Source organism: Scyliorhinus torazame, chromosome 1 (assembly GCF_047496885.1).
Source record: "Scyliorhinus torazame isolate Kashiwa2021f chromosome 1, sScyTor2.1, whole genome shotgun sequence".
Classification (NCBI taxonomy): Eukaryota; Metazoa; Chordata; class Chondrichthyes; order Carcharhiniformes; family Scyliorhinidae; genus Scyliorhinus; species Scyliorhinus torazame.
Window position 1 is genome coordinate 100,775,419 of NC_092707.1, and position 21,423 is coordinate 100,796,841.

Below are 21,423 nucleotides of genomic sequence, written 5' to 3' on the forward strand. Positions count from 1 at the left end.
TCTCTCCGCGCCCCCGTCCCTCCTCTCTGACTCCCCGCGCCCCCATCCCTCCTCTCTGACTCCCCGCGCCCCCATCCCTCCTCTCTGACTCCCCGCGCCCCCATCCCTCCTCTCTGTCTCCCCGCGCCCCCATTCCTCCTCTCCCCGCGCCCCCATCTCTCCTGTCTGTTTCCCCGCACCCCCATCCCTCCTGTCTGTCTCCCCGCGCCCCCAACCCTCCTCTCCGTGCGCCCCCATCCCTCCTCTTCCTGCGCCCCCATCCCTCCTCTCTGTCTCCCTGCGCCCCCAACCCTCCTCTCCCTGCGCCCCCATCCCTCCTCTTCCTGCGCCCCCATCCCTCCTCTCTGTCTCCCCGTGCCCCCATCCCTCCTCTCTGTCTCCCCGTGCCCCCATCCCTCCTCTCCCTGCGCCCCCATCCCTCCTCTCCCTCCGCCCCCATCCCTCCTCTCCCCGCGCCCCCATCCCTCCTCTCTGTCTCCCCGCGACCCCATCCCTCCTCTCTGTCTCTCCGCACCCCCATCCCTCCTCTCTGTCTCTCCGCACCCCCATCCCTCCTCTCTGTCTCTCCGTGCCCCCATCCCTCCTCTCTGACTCCCCGCGCCCCCATCCCTCCTCTCTGTCTCCCCGCGTCCCCATCCCTCCTCTCTGTCTCCCCGCGCCCCCATTCCTCCTCTCCCCGCCCCCCTATCCCTCCTCTCCCCGCCCCCCCATCCCTCCTCTCCCCGCCCCCCCATCCCTCCTCTCCCCGCGCCCCCATCCCTCCTCTCCCCGCGCCCCCATCCCTCCTCTCCCCGCGCCCCCATCCCTCCTCTCCCCGCGCCCCCATCCCTCCTCTCCCCGCTCCCCCATCCCTCCTCTCCCCGCGCCCCATCCCTCCTCTCTGACTCCCCGCGCCCCCATCCCTCCTCTGCCCGCGCCCCCATCCCTCCTCTCCCCGCGCCCCCATCCCTCCTCTCCCCGCGCCCCCATCCCTCCTCGCTGTCTCCCCGCGCCCCCATCCCTCCTCTCCCCGCGCCCCCATCCCTCCTCTCCCCGCGCCCCCATCCCTCCTCTCCCCGCGCCCCCATCCCTCCTCTCCCCGCGCCCCCATCCCTCCTCTCTGACTCCCCGCGCCCCCATCCCTCCTCTCCCCGCGCCCCCATCCCTCGTCTCCCCGCGCCCCCATCCCTCCTCGCTGTCTCCCCGCGCCCCCATCCCTCCTGTCTGTCTCCCCCGCCCTCATCCCTCCTCTCTGTCTCCCCGCGCCCCCATCCCTCCTCTCTGTCTCCCCGCGCCCCATCCCTCCTCTCTGTCTCCCCGCGCCCCCATCCCTCCTCTCTGTCTCCCGCGCCCCCATCCCTCCTCTCTGTCTCCCCGCGCCCCCAACCCTCCTCTCCGTGCGCCCCCATCCCTCCTCTTCCTGCGCCCCCATCCCTCCTCTCTGTCTCCCTGCGCCCCCAACCCTCCTCTCCCTGCGCCCCCATCCCTCCTCTTCCTGCGCCCCCATCCCTCCTCTCTGTCTCCCCGTGCCCCCATCCCTCCTCTCTGTCTCCCCGTGCCCCCATCCCTCCTCTCCCTGCGCCCCCATCCCTCCTCTCCCTCCGCCCCCATCCCTCCTCTCCCCGCGCCCCCATCCCTCCTCTCTGTCTCCCCGCGACCCCATCCCTCCTCTCTGTCTCTCCGCACCCCCATCCCTCCTCTCTGTCTCTCCGCACCCCCATCCCTCCTCTCTGTCTCTCCGTGCCCCCATCCCTCCTCTCTGACTCCCCGCGCCCCCATCCCTCCTCTCTGTCTCCCCGCGTCCCCATCCCTCCTCTCTGTCTCCCCGCGCCCCCATTCCTCCTCTCCCCGCCCCCCTATCCCTCCTCTCCCCGCCCCCCCATCCCTCCTCTCCCCGCCCCCCCATCCCTCCTCTCCCCGCGCCCCCATCCCTCCTCTCCCCGCGCCCCCATCCCTCCTCTCCCCGCGCCCCCATCCCTCCTCTCCCCGCGCCCCCATCCCTCCTCTCCCCGCTCCCCCATCCCTCCTCTCCCCGCGCCCCATCCCTCCTCTCTGACTCCCCGCGCCCCCATCCCTCCTCTGCCCGCGCCCCCATCCCTCCTCTCCCCGCGCCCCCATCCCTCCTCTCCCCGCGCCCCCATCCCTCCTCGCTGTCTCCCCGCGCCCCCATCCCTCCTCTCCCCGCGCCCCCATCCCTCCTCTCCCCGCGCCCCCATCCCTCCTCTCCCCGCGCCCCCATCCCTCCTCTCCCCGCGCCCCCATCCCTCCTCTCTGACTCCCCGCGCCCCCATCCCTCCTCTCCCCGCGCCCCCATCCCTCGTCTCCCCGCGCCCCCATCCCTCCTCGCTGTCTCCCCGCGCCCCCATCCCTCCTGTCTGTCTCCCCCGCCCTCATCCCTCCTCTCTGTCTCCCCGCGCCCCCATCCCTCCTCTCTGTCTCCCCGCGCCCCATCCCTCCTCTCTGTTTCCCCGCGCCCCCATCCCTCCTCTCTGTCTCCCGCGCCCCCATCCCTCCTCTCTGTCTCCCCGCGCCCCCAACCCTCCTCTCCCTGCGCCCCCATCCCTCCTCTCCCTCCGCCCCCATCCCTCCTCTCCCCGCGCCCCCATCCCTCCTCTCTGTCTCTCCGCACCCCCATCCCTCCTCTCTGTCTCTCCGTGCCCCCATCCCTCCTCTCTGACTCCCCGCGCCCCCATCCCTCCTCTCTGTCTCCCCGCGTCCCCATCCCTCCTCTCTGTCTCCCCGCGCCCCCATTCCTCCTCTCCCCGCCCCCCTATCCCTCCTCTCCCCGCCCCCCCATCCCTCCTCTCCCCGCCCCCCCATCCCTCCTCTCCCCGCGCCCCCATCCCTCCTCTCCCCGCGCCCCCATCCCTCCTCTCCCCGCGCCCCCATCCCTCCTCTCCCCGCGCCCCCATCCCTCCTCTCCCCGCTCCCCCATCCCTCCTCTCCCCGCGCCCCATCCCTCCTCTCTGACTCCCCGCGCCCCCATCCCTCCTCTGCCCGCGCCCCCATCCCTCCTCTCCCCGCGCCCCCATCCCTCCTCTCCCCGCGCCCCCATCCCTCCTCGCTGTCTCCCCGCGCCCCCATCCCTCCTCTCCCCGCGCCCCCATCCCTCCTCTCCCCGCGCCCCCATCCCTCCTCTCCCCGCGCCCCCATCCCTCCTCTCCCCGCGCCCCCATCCCTCCTCTCTGACTCCCCGCGCCCCCATCCCTCCTCTCCCCGCGCCCCCATCCCTCGTCTCCCCGCGCCCCCATCCCTCCTCGCTGTCTCCCCGCGCCCCCATCCCTCCTGTCTGTCTCCCCCGCCCTCATCCCTCCTCTCTGTCTCCCCGCGCCCCCATCCCTCCTCTCTGTCTCCCCGCGCCCCATCCCTCCTCTCTGTTTCCCCGCGCCCCCATCCCTCCTCTCTGTCTCCCGCGCCCCCATCCCTCCTCTCTGTCTCCCCGCGCCCCCAACCCTCCTCTCCCTGCGCCCCCATCCCTCCTCTCCCTCCGCCCCCATCCCTCCTCTCCCCGCGCCCCCATCCCTCCTCTCTGTCTCCCCGCGACCCCATCCCTCCTCTCTGTCTCTCCGCACCCCCATCCCTCCTCTCTGTCTCTCCGCGCCCCCATCCCTCCTCTCTGACTCCACCGCGCCCCCATCCCTCCTCTCTGACTCCCCGCGCCCCCATCCCTCCTCTCTGACTCCCCGCGCCCCCATCCCTCCTCTCTGTCTCCCCGCGCCCCCATTCCTCCTCTCCCCGTGCCCCCATCTCTCCTGTCTGTTTCCCCGCACCCCCATCCCTCCTCTCTGTCTCCTCCTCTTCCTGCGCCCCCATCCCTCCTCTCTGTCTCCCCGTGCCCCCATCCCTCCTCTCCCCGTCGCCCCATCCCTCTTCTCCCCGCGCCCCCATCCCTCCTCTATGTCTCCCCGCGACCCCATCCCTCCTGTCTGTCTCCCCCGCCCTCATCCCTCCTCTCTGTCTCCCCGCGCCCCCATCCCTCCTCTCTGTCTCCCCGCGCCCCATCCCTCCTCTCTGTTTCCCCGCGCCCCCATCCCTCCTCTCTGTCTCCCGCGCCCCCATCCCTCCTCTCTGTCTCCCCGCGCCCCCAACCCTCCTCTCCCTGCGCCCCCATCCCTCCTCTCCCTCCGCCCCCATCCCTCCTCTCCCCGCGCCCCCATCCCTCCTCTCTGTCTCCCCGCGACCCCATCCCTCCTCTCTGTCTCTCCGCACCCCCATCCCTCCTCTCTGTCTCTCCGCGCCCCCATCCCTCCTCTCTGACTCCACCGCGCCCCCATCCCTCCTCTCTGACTCCCCGCGCCCCCATCCCTCCTCTCTGACTCCCCGCGCCCCCATCCCTCCTCTCTGTCTCCCCGCGCCCCCATTCCTCCTCTCCCCGTGCCCCCATCTCTCCTGTCTGTTTCCCCGCACCCCCATCCCTCCTCTCTGTCTCCTCCTCTTCCTGCGCCCCCATCCCTCCTCTCTGTCTCCCCGTGCCCCCATCCCTCCTCTCCCCGTCGCCCCATCCCTCTTCTCCCCGCGCCCCCATCCCTCCTCTATGTCTCCCCGCGACCCCATCCCTCCTCTCTGTCTCTCCGCACCCCCATCCCTCCTCTCTGTCGCTCCGCACCCCCATCCCTCCTCTCTGACTCCCCGCGCCCCCATCCCTCCTCTCTGACTCCCCGCGCCCCCATCCCTCCTCTCTGTCTCCCCGCGTCCCCATCCCTCCTCTCTGTCTCCCCGTGCCCCCATTCCTCCTCTCCCCGCGCCCCCATCTCTCCTGTCTGTTTCCCCGCACCCCCATCCCTCCTCTCTGTCTCCCCCGCTCTCATCCCTCCTCTCTGTCTCCCTGCGCCCCCAACCCTCCTCTCCCTGCGCCCCATCCCTCCTCTTCCTGCGCCCCCATCCCTCCTCTCTGTTTCCCCGTGCCCCCATCCCTCCTCTCTGTTTCCCCGTGCCCCCATCCCTCCTCTCCCCGTCGCCCCATCCCTCCTCTCCCTGCGCCCCCATCCCTCCTCTTCCTGCGCCCCCATCCCTCCTCTCTGTTTCCCCGTGCCCCCATCCCTCCTCTCCCCGTCGCCCCATCCCTCCTCTCCCCGCGCTCCCATCTCTCCTGTCTGTTTCCCCGCACCCCCATCCCTCCTCTCTGTCTCCCCCGCCCTCATCCCTCCTCTCTGTCTCCCCGCGCCCCCAACCCTGCTCTCCCTGCGCCCCCATCCCTCCTCTCCCTCCGCCCCCATCCCTCCTCTCTGTCTCCCCGTGCCCCCATCCCTCCTCTCCCCGCGCCCGCATCCCTCTTTTCCCCGCGCCCCCATCCCTCCTCTCCCCGCGCCCCCATCCCTCCTCTCCCCGCGCCCCCATCCCTCCTCTCCCCGCGCCCCCATCCCTCCTCTCCCCGCGCCCCCATCCCTCCTCTCCCCGCGCCCCCATCCCTCCTCTCCCCGCGCCCCCATCCCTCCTCTCCCCGCGCCCCCATCCCTCCTCTCCCCGCGCCCCCATCCCTCCTCTCCCCGCGCCCCCATCCCTCCTCTCCCCGCGCCCCCATCCCTCCTCTCCCCGCGCCCCCATCCCTCCTCTCCCCGCGCCCCCATCCCTCCTCTCCCCGCGCCCCCATCCCTCCTCTCCCCGCGCCCCCATCCCTCCTCTCCCCGCGCCCCCATCCCTCCTCTCCCCGCGCCCCCATCCCTCCTCTCCCCGCGCCCCCATCCCTCCTCTCCCCGCGCCCCCATCCCTCCTCTCCCCGCGCCCCCATCCCTCCTCTCCCCGCGCCCCCATCCCTCCTCTCCCCGCGCCCCCATCCCTCCTCTCCCCGCGCCCCCATCCCTCCTCTCCCCGCGCCCCCATCCCTCCTCTCTGACTCCCCACGTCCCCATCCCTCCTCTCTGTCTCTCCGCGCCCCCGTCCCTCCTCTCTGACTCCCCGCGCCCCCATCCCTCCTCTCTGTCTCTCCGCACCCCCATCCCTCCTCTCTGTCGCTCCGCACCCCCATCCCTCCTCTCTGACTCCCCGCGCCCCCATCCCTCCTCTCTGACTCCCCGCGCCCCCATCCCTCCTCTCTGTCTCCCCGCGTCCCCATCCCTCCTCTCTGTCTCCCCGCGCCCCCATTCCTCCTCTCCCCGCGCCCCCATCTCTCCTGTCTGTTTCCCCGCACCCCCATCCCTCCTCTCTGTCTCCCCCGCTCTCATCCCTCCTCTCTGTCTCCCTGCGCCCCCAACCCTCCTCTCCCTGCGCCCCATCCCTCCTCTTCCTGCGCCCCCATCCCTCCTCTCTGTTTCCCCGTGCCCCCATCCCTCCTCTCACTTTCCCCGTGCCCCCATCCCTCCTCTCCCCGTCGCCCCATCCCTCCTCTCCCTGCGCCCCCATCCCTCCTCTTCCTGCGCCCCCATCCCTCCTCTCTGTTTCCCCGTGCCCCCATCCCTCCTCTCCCCGTCGCCCCATCCCTCCTCTCCCCGCGCTCCCATCTCTCCTGTCTGTTTCCCCGCACCCCCATCCCTCCTCTCTGTCTCCCCCGCCCTCATCCCTCCTCTCTGTCTCCCCGCGCCCCCAACCCTGCTCTCCCTGCGCCCCCATCCCTCCTCTCCCTCCGCCCCCATCCCTCCTCTCTGTCTCCCCGTGCCCCCATCCCTCCTCTCCCCGCGCCCGCATCCCTCTTTTCCCCGCGCCCCCATCCCTCCTCTCCCCGCGCCCCCATCCCTCCTCTCCCCGCGCCCCCATCCCTCCTCTCCCCGCGCCCCCATCCCTCCTCTCCCCGCGCCCCCATCCCTCCTCTCCCCGCGCCCCCATCCCTCCTCTCCCCGCGCCCCCATCCCTGCTCTCCCCGCGCCCCCATCCCTCCTCTCCCCGCGCCCCCATCCCTCCTCTCCCCGCGCCCCCATCCCTCCTCTCCCCGCGCCCCCATCCCTCCTCTCCCCGCGCCCCCATCCCTCCTCTCCCCGCGCCCCCATCCCTCCTCTCCCCGCGCCCCCATCCCTCCTCTCCCCGCGCCCCCATCCCTCCTCTCCCCGCGCCCCCATCCCTCCTCTCCCCGCGCCCCCATCCCTCCTCTCCCCGCGCCCCCATCCCTCCTCTCCCCGCGCCCCCATCCCTCCTCTCCCCGCGCCCCCATCCCTCCTCTCCCCGCGCCCCCATCCCTCCTCTCCCCGCGCCCCCATCCCTCCTCTCCCCGCGCCCCCATCCCTCCTCTCCCCGCGCCCCCATCCCTCCTCTCCCCGCGCCCCCATCCCTCCTCTCTGACTCCCCACGTCCCCATCCCTCCTCTCTGTCTCTCCGCGCCCCCGTCCCTCCTCTCTGACTCCCCGCGCCCCCATCCCTCCTCTCTGTCTCCCCGCGACCCCATCCCTCCTCTCTGTCTCCCCGCACCCCCATCCCTCCTCTCTGTCTCTCCGCACCCCCATCCCTCCTCTCTGTCTCTCCGCGCCCCCATCCCTCCTCTCTGACTCCCCGCGCCCCCATCCCTCCTCTCTGACTCCCCGCGCCCCCATCCCTCCTCTCTGACTCCCCGCGCACCCATCCCTCCTCTCTGTCTCCCCGCGCCCCCATCCCTCCTCTCCCCGCCCCCCTATCCCTCCTCTCCCCGCGCCCCCATCCCTCCTCTCCCCGCGCCCCCATCCCTCCTCTCCCCGCGCCCCCATCCCTCCTCTCCCCGCGCCCCCATCCCTCCTCTCCCCGCTCCCCCATCCCTCCTCTCCCCGCGCCCCCATCCCTCCTCTCTGACTCCCCGCGCCCCCATCCCTCCTCTCTGACTCCCCTCGCACCCATCCCTCCTCTCTGTCTCCCCGCGCCCCCATCCCTCCTCTCCCCGCCCCCCTATCCCTCCTCTCCCCGCCCCCCCATCCCTCCTCTCCCCGCGCCCCCATCCCTCCTCTCCCCGCGCCCCCATCCCTCCTCTCCCCGCGCCCCCATCCCTCCTCTCCCCGCTCCCCCATCCCTCCTCTCCCCGCGCCCCCATCCCTCCTCTCTGACTCCCCGCGCCCCCATCCCTCCTCTCCCCGCGCCCCCATCCCTCCTCTCCCCGCGCCCCCATCCCTCCTCGCTGTCTCCCCGCGCCCCCATCCCTCCTCTCCCCGCGCCCCCATCCCTCCTCTCCCCGCGCCCCCATCCCTCCTCTCCCCGCGCCCCCATCCGTCCTCTCCCCGCGCCCCCATCCCTCCTCTCCCCGCGCCCCCATCCCTCCTCTCCCCGCGCCCCCATCCCTCCTCTCTGACTCCCCGCGCCCCCATCCCTCCTCTCCCCGCGCCCCCATCCCTCCTCTCCCCGCGCCCCCATCCCTCCTCTCTGTCTCCCCGCGCCCCCATCCCTCCTCTCTGTCTCCCCGCGCCCCATCCCTCCTCTCTGTCTCCCCGCGCCCCCATCCCTCCTCTCTGTCTCCCCGCGCCCCCATCCCTCCTCTCTGTCTCCCCGCGACCCCATCCCTTCTCTCCCCGCGCCGCCATCTCTCCTCTCTGTCTCCCCGTGCCCCCATCCCTCCTCTCCCCGTCGCCCCATCCCTCTTCTCCCCGCGCCCCCATCCCTCCTCTCTGTCTCCCCGCGACCCCATCCCTCCTCTCTGTCTCTCCGCACCCCCATCCCTCCTCTCTGTCGCTCCGCACCCCCATCCCTCCTCTCTGACTCCCCGCGCCCCCATCCCTCCTCTCTGACTCCCCGCGCCCCCATCCCTCCTCTCTGTCTCCCCGCGTCCCCATCCCTCCTCTCTGTCTCCCCGCGCCCCCATTCCTCCTCTCCCCGCGCCCCCATCTCTCCTGTCTGTTTCCCCGCACCCCCATCCCTCCTCTCTGTCTCCCCCGCTCTCATCCCTCCTCTCTGTCTCCCTGCGCCCCCAACCCTCCTCTCCCTGCGCCCCATCCCTCCTCTTCCTGCGCCCCCATCCCTCCTCTCTGTTTCCCCGTGCCCCCATCCCTCCTCTCTGTTTCCCCGTGCCCCCATCCCTCCTCTCCCCGTCGCCCCATCCCTCCTCTCCCTGCGCCCCCATCCCTCCTCTTCCTGCGCCCCCATCCCTCCTCTCTGTTTCCCCGTGCCCCCATCCCTCCTCTCCCCGTCGCCCCATCCCTCCTCTCCCCGCGCTCCCATCTCTCCTGTCTGTTTCCCCGCACCCCCATCCCTCCTCTCTCTCTCCCCCGCCCTCATCCCTCCTCTCTGTCTCCCCGCGCCCCCATCCCTCCTCTCTGTCTCCCCGTGCCCCCATCCCTCCTCTCCCCGCGCCCCCATCCCTCTTTTCCCCGCGCCCCCATCCCTCCTCTCCCCGCGCCCCCATCCCTCCTCTCCCCGCGCCCCCATCCCTCCTCTCCCCGCGCCCCCATCCCTCCTCTCCCCGCGCCCCCATCCCTCCTCTCCCCGCGCCCCCATCCCTCCTCTCCCCGCGCCCCCATCCCTCCTCTCCCCGCGCCCCCATCCCTGCTCTCCCCGCGCCCCCATCCCTCCTCTCCCCGCGCCCCCATCCCTCCTCTCCCCGCGCCCCCATCCCTCCTCTCCCCGCGCCCCCATCCCTCCTCTCCCCGCGCCCCCATCCCTCCTCTCCCCGCGCCCCCATCCCTCCTCTCCCCGCGCCCCCATCCCTCCTCTCCCCGCGCCCCCATCCCTCCTCTCCCCGCGCCCCCATCCCTCCTCTCCCCGCGCCCCCATCCCTCCTCTCCCCGCGCCCCCATCCCTCCTCTCCCCGCGCCCCCATCCCTCCTCTCCTCGCGCCCCCATCCCTCCTCTCCCCGCGCCCCCATCCCTCCTCTCCCCGCGCCCCCATCCCTCCTCTCCCCGCGCCCCCATCCCTCCTCTCCCCGCGCCCCCATCCCTCCTCTCTGACTCCCCACGTCCCCATCCCTCCTCTCTGTCTCTCCGCGCCCCCGTCCCTCCTCTCTGACTCCCCGCGCCCCCATCCCTCCTCTCTGTCTCCCCGCGACCCCATCCCTCCTCTCTGTCTCCCCGCACCCCCATCCCTCCTCTCTGTCTCTCCGCACCCCCATCCCTCCTCTCTGTCTCTCCGCGCCCCCATCCCTCCTCTCTGACTCCCCGCGCCCCCATCCCTCCTCTCTGACTCCCCGCGCCCCCATCCCTCCTCTCTGACTCCCCGCGCACCCATCCCTCCTCTCTGTCTCCCCGCGCCCCCATCCCTCCTCTCCCCGCCCCCCTATCCCTCCTCTCCCCGCCCCCCCATCCCTCCTCTCCCCGCGCCCCCATCCCTCCTCTCCCCGCGCCCCCATCCCTCCTCTCCCCGCGCCCCCATCCCTCCTCTCCCCGCGCCCCCATCCCTCCTCTCCCCGCGCCCCCATCCCTCCTCTCCTCGCGCCCCCATCCCTCCTCTCCCCGCGCCCCCATCCCTCCTCTCCCCGCGCCCCCATCCCTCCTCTCCCCGCGCCCCCATCCCTCCTCTCCCCGCGCCCCCATCCCTCCTCTCTGACTCCCCACGTCCCCATCCCTCCTCTCTGTCTCTCCGCGCCCCCGTCCCTCCTCTCTGACTCCCCGCGCCCCCATCCCTCCTCTCTGTCTCCCCGCGACCCCATCCCTCCTCTCTGTCTCCCCGCACCCCCATCCCTCCTCTCTGTCTCTCCGCACCCCCATCCCTCCTCTCTGTCTCTCCGCGCCCCCATCCCTCCTCTCTGACTCCCCGCGCCCCCATCCCTCCTCTCTGACTCCCCGCGCCCCCATCCCTCCTCTCTGACTCCCCGCGCACCCATCCCTCCTCTCTGTCTCCCCGCGCCCCCATCCCTCCTCTCCCCGCCCCCCTATCCCTCCTCTCCCCGCCCCCCCATCCCTCCTCTCCCCGCGCCCCCATCCCTCCTCTCCCCGCGCCCCCATCCCTCCTCTCCCCGCGCCCCCATCCCTCCTCTCCCCGCGCCCCCATCCCTCCTCTCCCCGCTCCCCCATCCCTCCTCTCCCCGCGCCCCCATCCCTCCTCTCTGACTCCCCGCGCCCCCATCCCTCCTCTCTGACTCCCCGCGCACCCATCCCTCCTCTCTGTCTCCCCGCGCCCCCATCCCTCCTCTCCCCGCCCCCCTATCCCTCCTCTCCCCGCCCCCCCATCCCTCCTCTCCCCGCCCCCCCCATCCCTCCTCTCCCCGCGCCCCCATCCCTCCTCTCCCCGCGCCCCCATCCCTCCTCTCCCCGCGCCCCCATCCCTCCTCTCCCCGCTCCCCCATCCCTCCTCTCCCCGCGCCCCCATCCCTCCTCTCTGACTCCCCGCGCCCCCATCCCTCCTCTCCCCGCGCCCCCATCCCTCCTCTCCCCGCGCCCCCATCCCTCCTCGCTGTCTCCCCGCGCCCCCATCCCTCCTCTCCCCGCGCCCCCATCCCTCCTCTCCCCGCGCCCCCATCCCTCCTCTCCCCGCGCCCCCATCCCTCCTCTCCCCGCGCCCCCATCCCTCCTCTCCCCGCGCCCCCATCCCTCCTCTCCCCGCGCCCCCATCCCTCCTCTCTGACTCCCCGCGCCCCTATCCCTCCTCTCTCCGCACCCCCATCCCTCCTCTCTGACTCCCCGCGCCCCCATCCCTCCTCTCTGACTCCCCGCGCCCCCATCCCTCCTCTCTGTCTCCCCGCGCCCCCATTCCTCCTCTCCCCGCGCCCCCATCTCTCCTGTCTGTTTCCCCGCACCCCCATCCCTCCTCTCTGTCTCCTCCTCTTCCTGCGCCCCCATCCCTCCTCTCTGTCTCCCCGTGCCCCCATCCCTCCTCTCCCCGCGCCCCCATCTCTCCTGTCTGTTTCCCCGCACCTCCATCCCTCCTCTCTGTCTGCCCCGCTCTCATCCCTCCTCTATGTCTCCCCGCGCCCCTATCCCTCCTCTCTCCGCACCCCCATCCCTCCTCTCTGTCTCTCCGCGCCCCCATCCCTCCTCTCTGTTTTCCCCACGCCCCCATCCTTCCTCTCTGACGCCCCACGCCCCCATCCTTCCTCTCTGACGCCCCGTGCCCCCAACCCTCCTCTCCCTGCGCCCCCATCCCTCCTCTCTGTCTCCCCGCGCCCCCATCCCTCCTCTCTGTCTCCCCGCGCCCCCATCCCTCCTCTCTGTCTCTCCGCGCCCCCATCCCTCCTCTCAGTCTCCCCCGACCCCATCCCTCCTCTCTGTCTCTCCACGCCCCCATCCCTCCTCTCTGTCTCCCCCTGTCCTCATCCCTACTCTCTGTCTCCCTGCGCCCCCATCCCTCCTCTCCCCGTTTCCCCATCCCTCCTCTCTGTTTCCCCTCACCCCGATCCCGCCTCTCTGTCTCCCCGCACCCACATTCTTCCTCTCTGTCTCCCCGTTTCCCCATCTCTCCTCTCTGTCTCCCCCGACCCCATCCCTCCTCTCTGACTCCCCGCGCCCCCATCCCTCCTCTCTGACTCCCCGCGCACCCATCCCTCCTCTCTGTCTCCCCGCGCCCCCATCCCTCCTCTCCCCGCCCCCCTATCCCTCCTCTCCCCGCCCCCCCATCCCTCCTCTCCCCGCCCCCCCATCCCTCCTCTCCCCGCGCCCCCATCCCTCCTCTCCCCGCGCCCCCATCCCTCCTCTCCCCGCGCCCCCATCCCTCCTCTCCCCGCTCCCCCATCCCTCCTCTCCCCGCGCCCCCATCCCTCCTCTCTGACTCCCCGCGCCCCCATCCCTCCTCTCCCCGCGCCCCCATCCCTCCTCTCCCCGCGCCCCCATCCCTCCTCGCTGTCTCCCCGCGCCCCCATCCCTCCTCTCCCCGCGCCCCCATCCCTCCTCTCCCCGCGCCCCCATCCCTCCTCTCCCCGCGCCCCCATCCCTCCTCTCCCCGCGCCCCCATCCCTCCTCTCTGACTCCCCGCGCCCCCATCCCTCCTCTCCCCGCGCCCCCATCCCTCCTCTCCCCGCGCCCCCATCCCTCCTCGCTGTCTCCCCGCGTCCCCATCCCTCCTGTCTGTCTCCCCCGCCCTCATCCCTCCTCTCTGTCTCCCCGCGCCCCCATCCCTCCTCTCTGTCTCCCCGCGCCCCATCCCTCCTCTCTGTCTCCCCGCGCCCCCATCCCTCCTCTCTGTCTCCCCGCGCCCCCATCCCTCCTCTCTGTCTCCCCGCGACCCCATCCCTTCTCTCCCCGCGCCGCCATCCCTCCTCTCCCCGCGCCCCCATCCCTCCTCTCCCCGCTCCCCCATCCCTCCTCTCCCCGCGCCCCCATCCCTCCTCTCTGACTCCCCGCGCCCCCATCCCTCCTCTCCCCGCGCCCCCATCCCTCCTCTCCCCGCGCCCCCATCCCTCCTCGCTGTCTCCCCGTGCCCCCATCCCTCCTCTCCCCGCGCCCCCATCCCTCCTCTCCCCGCGCCCCCATCCCTCCTCTCCCCGCGCCCCCATCCCTCCTCTCCCCGCGCCCCCATCCCTCCTCTCCCCGCGCCCCCATCCCTCCTCTCCCCGCGCCCCCATCCCTCCTCTCTGACTCCCCGCGCCCCCATCCCTCCTCTCCCCGCGCCCCCATCCCTCCTCTCCCCGCGCCCCCATCCCTCCTCGCTGTCTCCCCGCGTCCCCATCCCTCCTGTCTGTCTCCCCCGCCCTCATCCCTCCTCTCTGTCTCCCCGCGCCCCCATCCCTCCTCTCTGTCTCCCCGCGCCCCATCCCTCCTCTCTGTCTCCCCGCGCCCCCATCCCTCCTCTCTGTCTCCCCGCGCCCCCATCCCTCCTCTCTGTCTCCCCGCGACCCCATCCCTTCTCTCCCCGCGCCGCCATCTCTCCTGTCTGTTTCCCCGCGACCCCATTCCTCCTCTCTGTCTCCCCCGCCCTCATCCCTCCTCTCTGTCTCCCCGCGCCCCCAACCCTCCTCTCCCTGCGCCCCCATCCCTCCTCTCCCTCCGCCCCCATCCCTCCTCTCCCCGCGCCCCCATCCCTCCTCTCTGTCTCCCCGCGACCCCATCCCTCCTCTCTGTCTCTCCGCACCCCCATCCCTCCTCTCTGTCTCTCCGCGCCCCCATCCCTCCTCTCTGACTCCCCGCGCCCCCATCCCTCCTCTCTGACTCCCCGCGCCCCCATCCCTCCTCTCTGACTCCCCGCACCCCCATCCCTCCTCTCTGTCTCCCCGCGCCCCCATTCCTCCTCTCCCCGCGCCCCCATCTCTCCTGTCTGTTTCCCCGCACCCCCATCCCTCCTCTCTGTCTCCTCCTCTTCCTGCGCCCCCATCCCTCCTCTCTGTCTCCCCGTGCCCCCATCCCTCCTCTCCCCGCGCCCCCATCTCTCCTGTCTGTTTCCCCGCACCTCCATCCCTCCTCTCTGTCTACCCCGCTCTCATCCCTCCTCTCTGTCTCCCCGCGCCCCTATCCCTCCTCTCTCCGCACCCCCATCCCTCCTCTCTGACTCCCCGCGCCCCCATCCCTCCTCTCTGACTCCCCGCGCCCCCATCCCTCCTCTCTGTCTCCCCGCGCCCCCATTCCTCCTCTCCCCGCGCCCCCATCTCTCCTGTCTGTTTCCCCGCACCCCCATCCCTCCTCTCTGTGTCCTCCTCTTCCTGCGCCCCCATCCCTCCTCTCTGTCTCCCCGTGCCCCCATCCCTCCTCTCCCCGCGCCCCCATCTCTCCTGTCTGTTTCCCCGCACCTCCATCCCTCCTCTCTGTCTGCCCCGCTCTCATCCCTCCTCTCTGTCTCCCCGCGCCCCTATCCCTCCTCTCTCCGCACCCCCATCCCTCCTCTCTGTCTCTCCGCGCCCCCATCCCTCCTCTCTGTTTTCCCCACGCCCCCATCCTTCCTCTCTGACGCCCCACGCCCCCATCCTTCCTCTCTGACGCCCCGTGCCCCCAACCCTCCTCTCCCTGCGCCCCCATCCCTCCTCTCTGTCTCCCCGCGCCCCCATCCCTCCTCTCTGTCTCCCCGCGCCCCCATCCCTCCTCTCTGTCTCTCCGCGCCCCCATCCCTCCTCTCAGTCTCCCCCGACCCCATCCCTCCTCTCTGTCTCTCCACGCCCCCATCCCTCCTCTCTGTCTCCCCCTGTCCTCATCCCTACTCTCTGTCTCCCTGCGCCCCCATCCCTCCTCTCCCCGTTTCCCCATCCCTCCTCTCTGTTTCCCCTCACCCCGATCCCGCCTCTCTGTCTCCCCGCACCCACATTCTTCCTCTCTGTCTCCCCGTTTCCCCATCTCTCCTCTCTGTCTCCCCCGACCCCATCCCTCCTCTCTGTCTCCCCCGCCCCCATCCCTCCTTTCTGTCTCCCCGCACCCACATTCTTCCTCTCTGTCTCCCCGTTTCCCCATCTCTCCTCTCTGTCTCCCCCGACCCCATCCCTCCTCTCTGACTCCCCGTGCCCCCATCCCTCCTCTCCCCGTCGCCCCATCCCTCCTCTCCCCGCGCCCCCATCTCTCCTGTCTGTTTCCCCGCACCCCCATCCCTCCTCTCTGTCTCCACCGCTCTCATCCCTCCTCTCTGTCTCCCCGCGCCCCCAACCCTCCTCTCCCTGCGCCCCCATCCCTCCTCTCCCTGCGCCCCCATCCCTCCTCTCCCTGCGCCCCCATCCCTCCTCTCTGTCTTCCCGTGCCCCCATTCATCCTCTCCCCATCGCCCCCATCCCTCCTCTCCCTGCGCCCCCATCCCTCCTCTCTGTCTCCCCGTGCCCCCATCCCTCCTCTCCCTGTGCCCCATCCCTCCTCTCCCCGCGCCCCCATCCCTCCTCTCCCCGCGCCCCCATCCCTCCTCTCTGTCTCCCCACGCCCCCATCCCTCCTCTCTGTTTTCCCCACGCCCCCATCCTTCCTCTCTGACGCCCCGCGCCCCCATCCTTCCTCTCTGACGCCCCGCGCCCCCAACCCTCCTCTCCCAGCGCCCCCATCCCTCCTCTCTGACTCCCCGCGTCCCCATCCCTCCTCTCTGTCTCCCCGCGCCCCCATCCCTCCTCTCTGTCTCTCCGCGCCCCCATCCCTCCTCTCTGTCTCACAGCGCCCCCATCCCTCCTCTCTGTCTCCCCCGACCCCATCCCTCCTCTCTGTCTCCCCCGCTCTCATCCCTCCTCTCTGTCTCCCTGCGCCCCCATCCCTCCGCTCTGTCTCCCCGTGCTCCCATCCCTCCTCTCCCCGTGCTCCCATCCCTCCTCTCCCCGTCGCCCCATCCCTCCTCTCCCCGCGCCCCCATCTCTCCTGTCTGTTTCCCCGCACCCCCATCCCTCCTCTCTGTCTCCACCGCTCTCATCCCTCCTCTCTGTCTCCCCGCGCCCCCAACCCTCCTCTCCCTGCGCCCCCATCCCTCCTCTCCCTGCGCCCCCATCCCTCCTCTCTGTCTCCCCGTGCCCCCATCCATCCTCTCCCCATCGCCCCCATCCCTCCTCTCCCTGCGCCCCCATCCCTCCTCTCTGTCTCCCCGTGCCCCCATCCCTCCTCTCCCTGCGCCCCATCCCTCCTCTCCCCGCGCCCCCATCCCTCCTCTCTGTCTCCCCGCGCCCCCATTCCTCCTCTCTGTCTCCCCACGCCCCCATCCCTCCTCTCTGTCTCCCCGCGCCCCTATCCCTCCTCTCCCCGCGCCCCCATCCCTCCTCCCTGTTTCCCCTCACCCCGATCCCTCCTCTCTGTTTTCCCCCCGCCCCATCCTTCCTCTCTGACGCCCCGCGCCCCCATCCTTCCTCTCTGACGCCCCACGCCCCCAACCCTCCTCTCCCTGCGCCCCCATCCCTCCTCTCTGACTCCCCGCGTCCCCATCCCTCCTCTCTGTCTCCCCGCGCCCCCATCCCTCCTCTCTGTCTCTCCGCGCCCCCTTCCCTCCTCTCTGTCTCTCCGCGCCCCCATCCCTCCTCTCTGTCTCCCCCGACCCCATCCCTCCTCTCTGTCTCTCCGCGCCCCCATCCCTCCTCTCTGTCTCCCCTGTCCTCATCCCTCCTCTCTGTCTCCCTGCGCCCCCATCCCTCCTCTCCCCGTTTCCCCATCCCTCCTCTCTGTTTCCCCTCACCCCGATCCATCCTCTCTGTCTCTCCGCGCCCCCATCCCTCCTCTCTGTCTCCCCCTGTCCTCATCCCTCCTCTCTGTCACCCTGCGCCCCCATCCCTCCTCTCCCCGTTTCCCCATCCCTCCTCTCTGTCTCCCCCTGCCCCCATCCCTCCTCTCTGTCTCCCCCTGCCCCCATCCCTCCTCTCTGTCTCCCCCTGCCCCCATCCCTCCTCTCTGTCTCCCCCTGCCCCCATCCCTCCTCTCTGTCTCCCCCTGCCCCCATCCCTCCTCTCTGTCTCCCCGCACCCCCATCCCTCCTCTCTGTCTCCCCCTGCCCCCATCCCTCCTCTCTGTCTCCCCCTGCCCCCATCCCTCCTCTCTGTCTCCCCCTGCCCCCATCCCTCCTCTCTGTCTCCCCGCACCCCCATCCCTCCTCTCTGTCTCCCCCTGCCCCCATCCCTCCTCTCTGTCTCCCCCTGCCCCCATCCCTCCTCTGTCTCCCCGCACCCCCATCCCTCCTCAGTTCTCTCAGCCGGTGAGTGAGTGAGAGTTGATGCAGGATTTTTGACTTTGGAGAGATGTAATGGTTTTGTTAAATGTGCTGAGAATGAATGATGTATTTTTATTTCGAGTGTGTAATTACTTTATTTTCAGCTGTGATTGTCGTAAAAACCCAACTGATTCACTAATGTCCTTTAGGAAGGAAATCTGCCGTCCTTACCCGCTCTGGCCGAAATGTGATTCACTGTTAACTGCCCTCTGAAATGGCCGAGCAATCCGCTCCGTTCAAGGGCAAATTGGGATGGGCAACAAATGCTGGCGTTGCCGGTTACAACCATCCAAATGAATGTTTTTAAAAAGATACACCAAGTAAAATGGTAGATTGTGAGGGTTAGCAGAATGCCTGGTGACTGGGTTATGGGATACAAGTTGAATGCAGTTTGCAGCCCCTGCCTGATGAATGATCTTGGGGGTCATTGTGACCTCAGCACCGTGTGTGAATGTGTGTGTGTGTGATCAGTGCTATCCTAGAAACTGTATACATCGCAGTCTGTGTACCACCTGCTTCTGCTCAATGTTGCTCCCCCTTTTTCACCTCTAGGAACTGTGTTTGAATCTAACCCTGAGCACCGCTGGAAACTCTTGAGTGCCTGAAGGTTTGTAGTTGCTTAAACTTGTAGTTGAAAACTGCGGCAGTTAATATTTTAATCTATGCCGTGGCTCCTTGCTTGTTCACTCATGAGGAAATGCCCCTGGAAAATACAGGAACACAGAGCTAGTATTTTGCTCTCCTTGGCCAGTGGATTTGGTGAGAACCTGAAGGAAGTAGTAACTGTTGGCCTCAACCCTGCGCTACAGGAATTGCTAAGTGGGGAAAAAAGACCCCAGTCCATTTAATTTGTCATCTTCTATCATGGCAGACACCCAGTATGATTAATCTCCCATCCAGTAGTCTGTAACAGACTTGGACTTGAGGAAAGGTCAAAGCCAATTGGAGAACTTTGGGGGCTATAGATTTTTAGACACCGGTTGCAAGTTGCACTCGCCACATTATCAATGCCTCAAATTGCTTAACAAGCCCTGTCCCAAAATTCCAGCCCATTGCACTTCTGTTTCCGATGTTGGCGAAAAGGAAATTGTTTTTTCTCTTTTACCTGAAGATTGTGTTCCGTGTTCTGCACCATGCATGTTTATGTTGTGCAAATACGAAAAATGGAGGACCTTTTTATGGACGGCACAGTGGTTCGTACTGTTGCTTCACAGCTCCAGGGACCCGGGTTCGATTCCAGGCCTGGGTCACTGTCCGTGTGGAGTCTGCACGTTCTCCCCTTGTCTCCGTGGGTTTCCTCCGGGTGCTTCGGTTTCCTCCCACAAGTTCCGAAAGACATGCTGTTAGGTGAATTGGACATTCTGAATTCTCCCTCAGTGTACCTGAACAGGTTGTGGTGACTAGGTTGTTAACCTGCACTGGGTCCATTGCCTTATTTCTCTCTTCTGAACTGAGGTGTCAGGTTGTCCATCCACATCTTTGGAAGTCGAGGCTGGCCCATAATCATCTAATCTGTTTAGGAGGATAAAGGCTCATGGAGCTGGGATGTGTAATATATTACCAAGATGTGATGAATATAATAAATGGTTAAATTGTATAATTGTTGCAGTAATGTTATTAATAAACCCGGGTTTAAGATGCATACAGCCAGTATGTCTGCTTAAGCTGTGATTAAGGGGTCATAAAAGTGCGATAATCCTGGATTTTGCAGGGGGGAGTGTTCTGCTGATAGATTTGAGAAACATTTATTTGTTTACAGATAGGTGGCTAATGCAATATTGTTTTGGTTTGGAGGTCCCTGGGGTGTAAATAATTTATACAAGATATTGCCCGGGATTCTCCGCCCAGCCGCGCCACATTTCTGCCCCGACCAGCCGGTCAATGGGGTTTCCCATTGTGGGGCAGCTCCACGCATCGGGAAACCCCTGGGCGCCGGCATAACGGAGAATCACGGCGGCGGAGAATCCCGACCATTGTATTTGGTCCTGGCCAACCAGGTCATGGAACATCTTGTGGGAGGAGACAGCCGAATGCCTTACGCTTTGGGTACAGCTGATGTAATTAAGGGCAGAAGGCAGGTCTGTCTGTAGTTGCAGTTTTGCCATAGGATTTTAGTCTGACTAAAAGTGTCTTTCAATTTGCTCCTGAAAGGTTCTCTCCAAGGGATCTGCACAGAAAAAAGCAAGTAAAACCTGATTGTTAACTTTATTTATAAGTGGTATTTGAACTATATTGGTTTGCTTAATTGGAATATTTAGTGGCAGGTGTAGGGAGTAAGTTAAAATTTTCCCTCTTCTTAAGAAGTGTTAACTGTAAAGCTATTTCTTTTTTGCTAATGTTAATTCTGTGATTAAATTAAAGTTTGTTTTAATATAAAAAATAATAATAATCTTTATTGTCACAAGTAGACTTACATTGCAATGATGTTACTGTGAAAAGCCCCTAGTCACCACATTCCGGCGCCTGTTCGGGTGCACCGAGGGAGAATTCAGAATGTCCAAATTACCTAACAGCACATCTTTCGGAATTAGTGGGAGGAAACTGGAACACCCGGAGGAAACCCACGCAGACACTGGGAGAACGTGCAGACTTCACACAGTGACCCAGCCGGGAATCGAACCTGGGATCCAGTGCTGTGAAGCCACAGTGCTAACCACCGTGCTGCCGTGATACCTGTGGGACCGTCGCCTTGCCTCACAATTTTACAAATTTCAAATAGTAGGGTTCTCATTGGGATCCTAACAATGAATAAGAGGATTGGTTAATGGACAGGAGGCAAAGAGTAGGGATTGGACAAGCTGGCCATTTTCAAATTGGTAGGGTGCAACTCGTGGAGTGCTGCAAGGATCAGTGCTGGGCCTCCGCTTTCTACAATCTATAGCTAACCAATTTAGATGAAGAGAGTGTAATGTATCCAAGTTTGTTGAAGCGGGGGTGTAAGCTGTGAGGAAGGTGCAGAGAGGCTGCAAAGAGGTGAGCAACAAGATAGCATACGGGCTAGAATGCGGGGAAGTGTGAGGTTATTCATTTTGGCAGGTAAGAATAGAAAAACAGAATATTTTTAAAACGGTGTGCAACTTCCAAATGCTGATGCTCAGAGTGACTTGGGTGAACTTCATTGAAAGTTAGTATGGGAGGTGCACAAGGATTAAGGAGACCTTTATTGTGAGGGGACCTGAGTAGACAAACAAAGAAGTCTTGGCTACAATTGTAAGGGCCTTTTGTGAGACCTCACCTGGAATTCTGTGCGTGCTGTTGGTTTCCATATCAAAGGATGGATAAGCTGGCATTGGCGGTCTCGTGGCACAGTGGATCTGGGTTCGAGTCCGACTGCAGGACTTGATGCCAAAGAAGTTGTGTTAATCATAAGAGTCCCTACAGTGCAGCAGGAGGCCATTCGGCCCATCGAGTCTGCACTGACCGTTCAAATGAGCATTCCACCCATGTTTACCCGCCACACCCCGCCCTATCCCTGTCATCCCATAACCTAACCTGCACACTAAGGGCAATTTAGCATGGCCAATCCACCCACTCCGTACATCTTTGGACTGTGGGAGGACACCAGAGCACCCGGAGGAAACCCACGCAGACACGGGGAGAACGTGCAGACTCCACACAGACAGTGACCAAAGGCCGGGATTGAACCCGGGTCCCTGGCGCTGTGAGGCAGCAGTGCTAACACCGTGCTGCCCCATGGTGTGAGACCCCCCCCCCCCCACATACATACAAAATACGCCGCGCCGAGTATCCACCACCTCAGGCCATTGCCTGAGGCCCAACCCGTGATTCTCCATCCCCGACTGGCCGAATTCCCGACGCCATGGTTCTAACCTGGTCCCACCGTCCGTGATACTCGCGTGGCGGCTGCGGACTCTGTTCGGGGCCGCCACAGTCCGGGGAGGGCCGATCGGAGGGCGGGGCCGGGTGGGGGCTATGTATGCGGGCGGTCCGGGGCAGACGAGCTGGAGGCCGTCGGCGTGCATATGTGCGGCCTCTGACCCGGAAGTGCGGGGGGCCGTATCGCCAGCTAGACTAGAGCTGCGAGCTCTTCGTTAGCTGCCTGCTAGCCCCCTGCAAGACGGTGAATCTGTGGCCTTTAAACTGGCATCAAAAGTT

At 67.3% G+C, this 21,423-nt stretch overlaps 1 protein-coding gene across 5 annotated transcripts in view; it reads left to right on the forward strand.

The window, feature by feature from the left end:
- Positions 1–21,423, forward strand: part of LOC140410498 (uncharacterized) — a 199,608-nt gene that overhangs the window by 53,166 nt on the left and 125,019 nt on the right. For 3 of the 5 annotated variants that reach the window (XM_072498645.1, XM_072498672.1, XM_072498682.1), the window contains exons 2-3: positions 17,860–17,914; positions 19,459–19,492. The gene's annotated coding sequence lies outside the window, so the exon portion shown is untranslated. The remainder of the gene's footprint in view (positions 1–17,859; positions 17,915–19,458; positions 19,493–21,423) is intronic. The other 2 variants (XM_072498652.1, XM_072498692.1) reach the window with 1 other exon arrangement.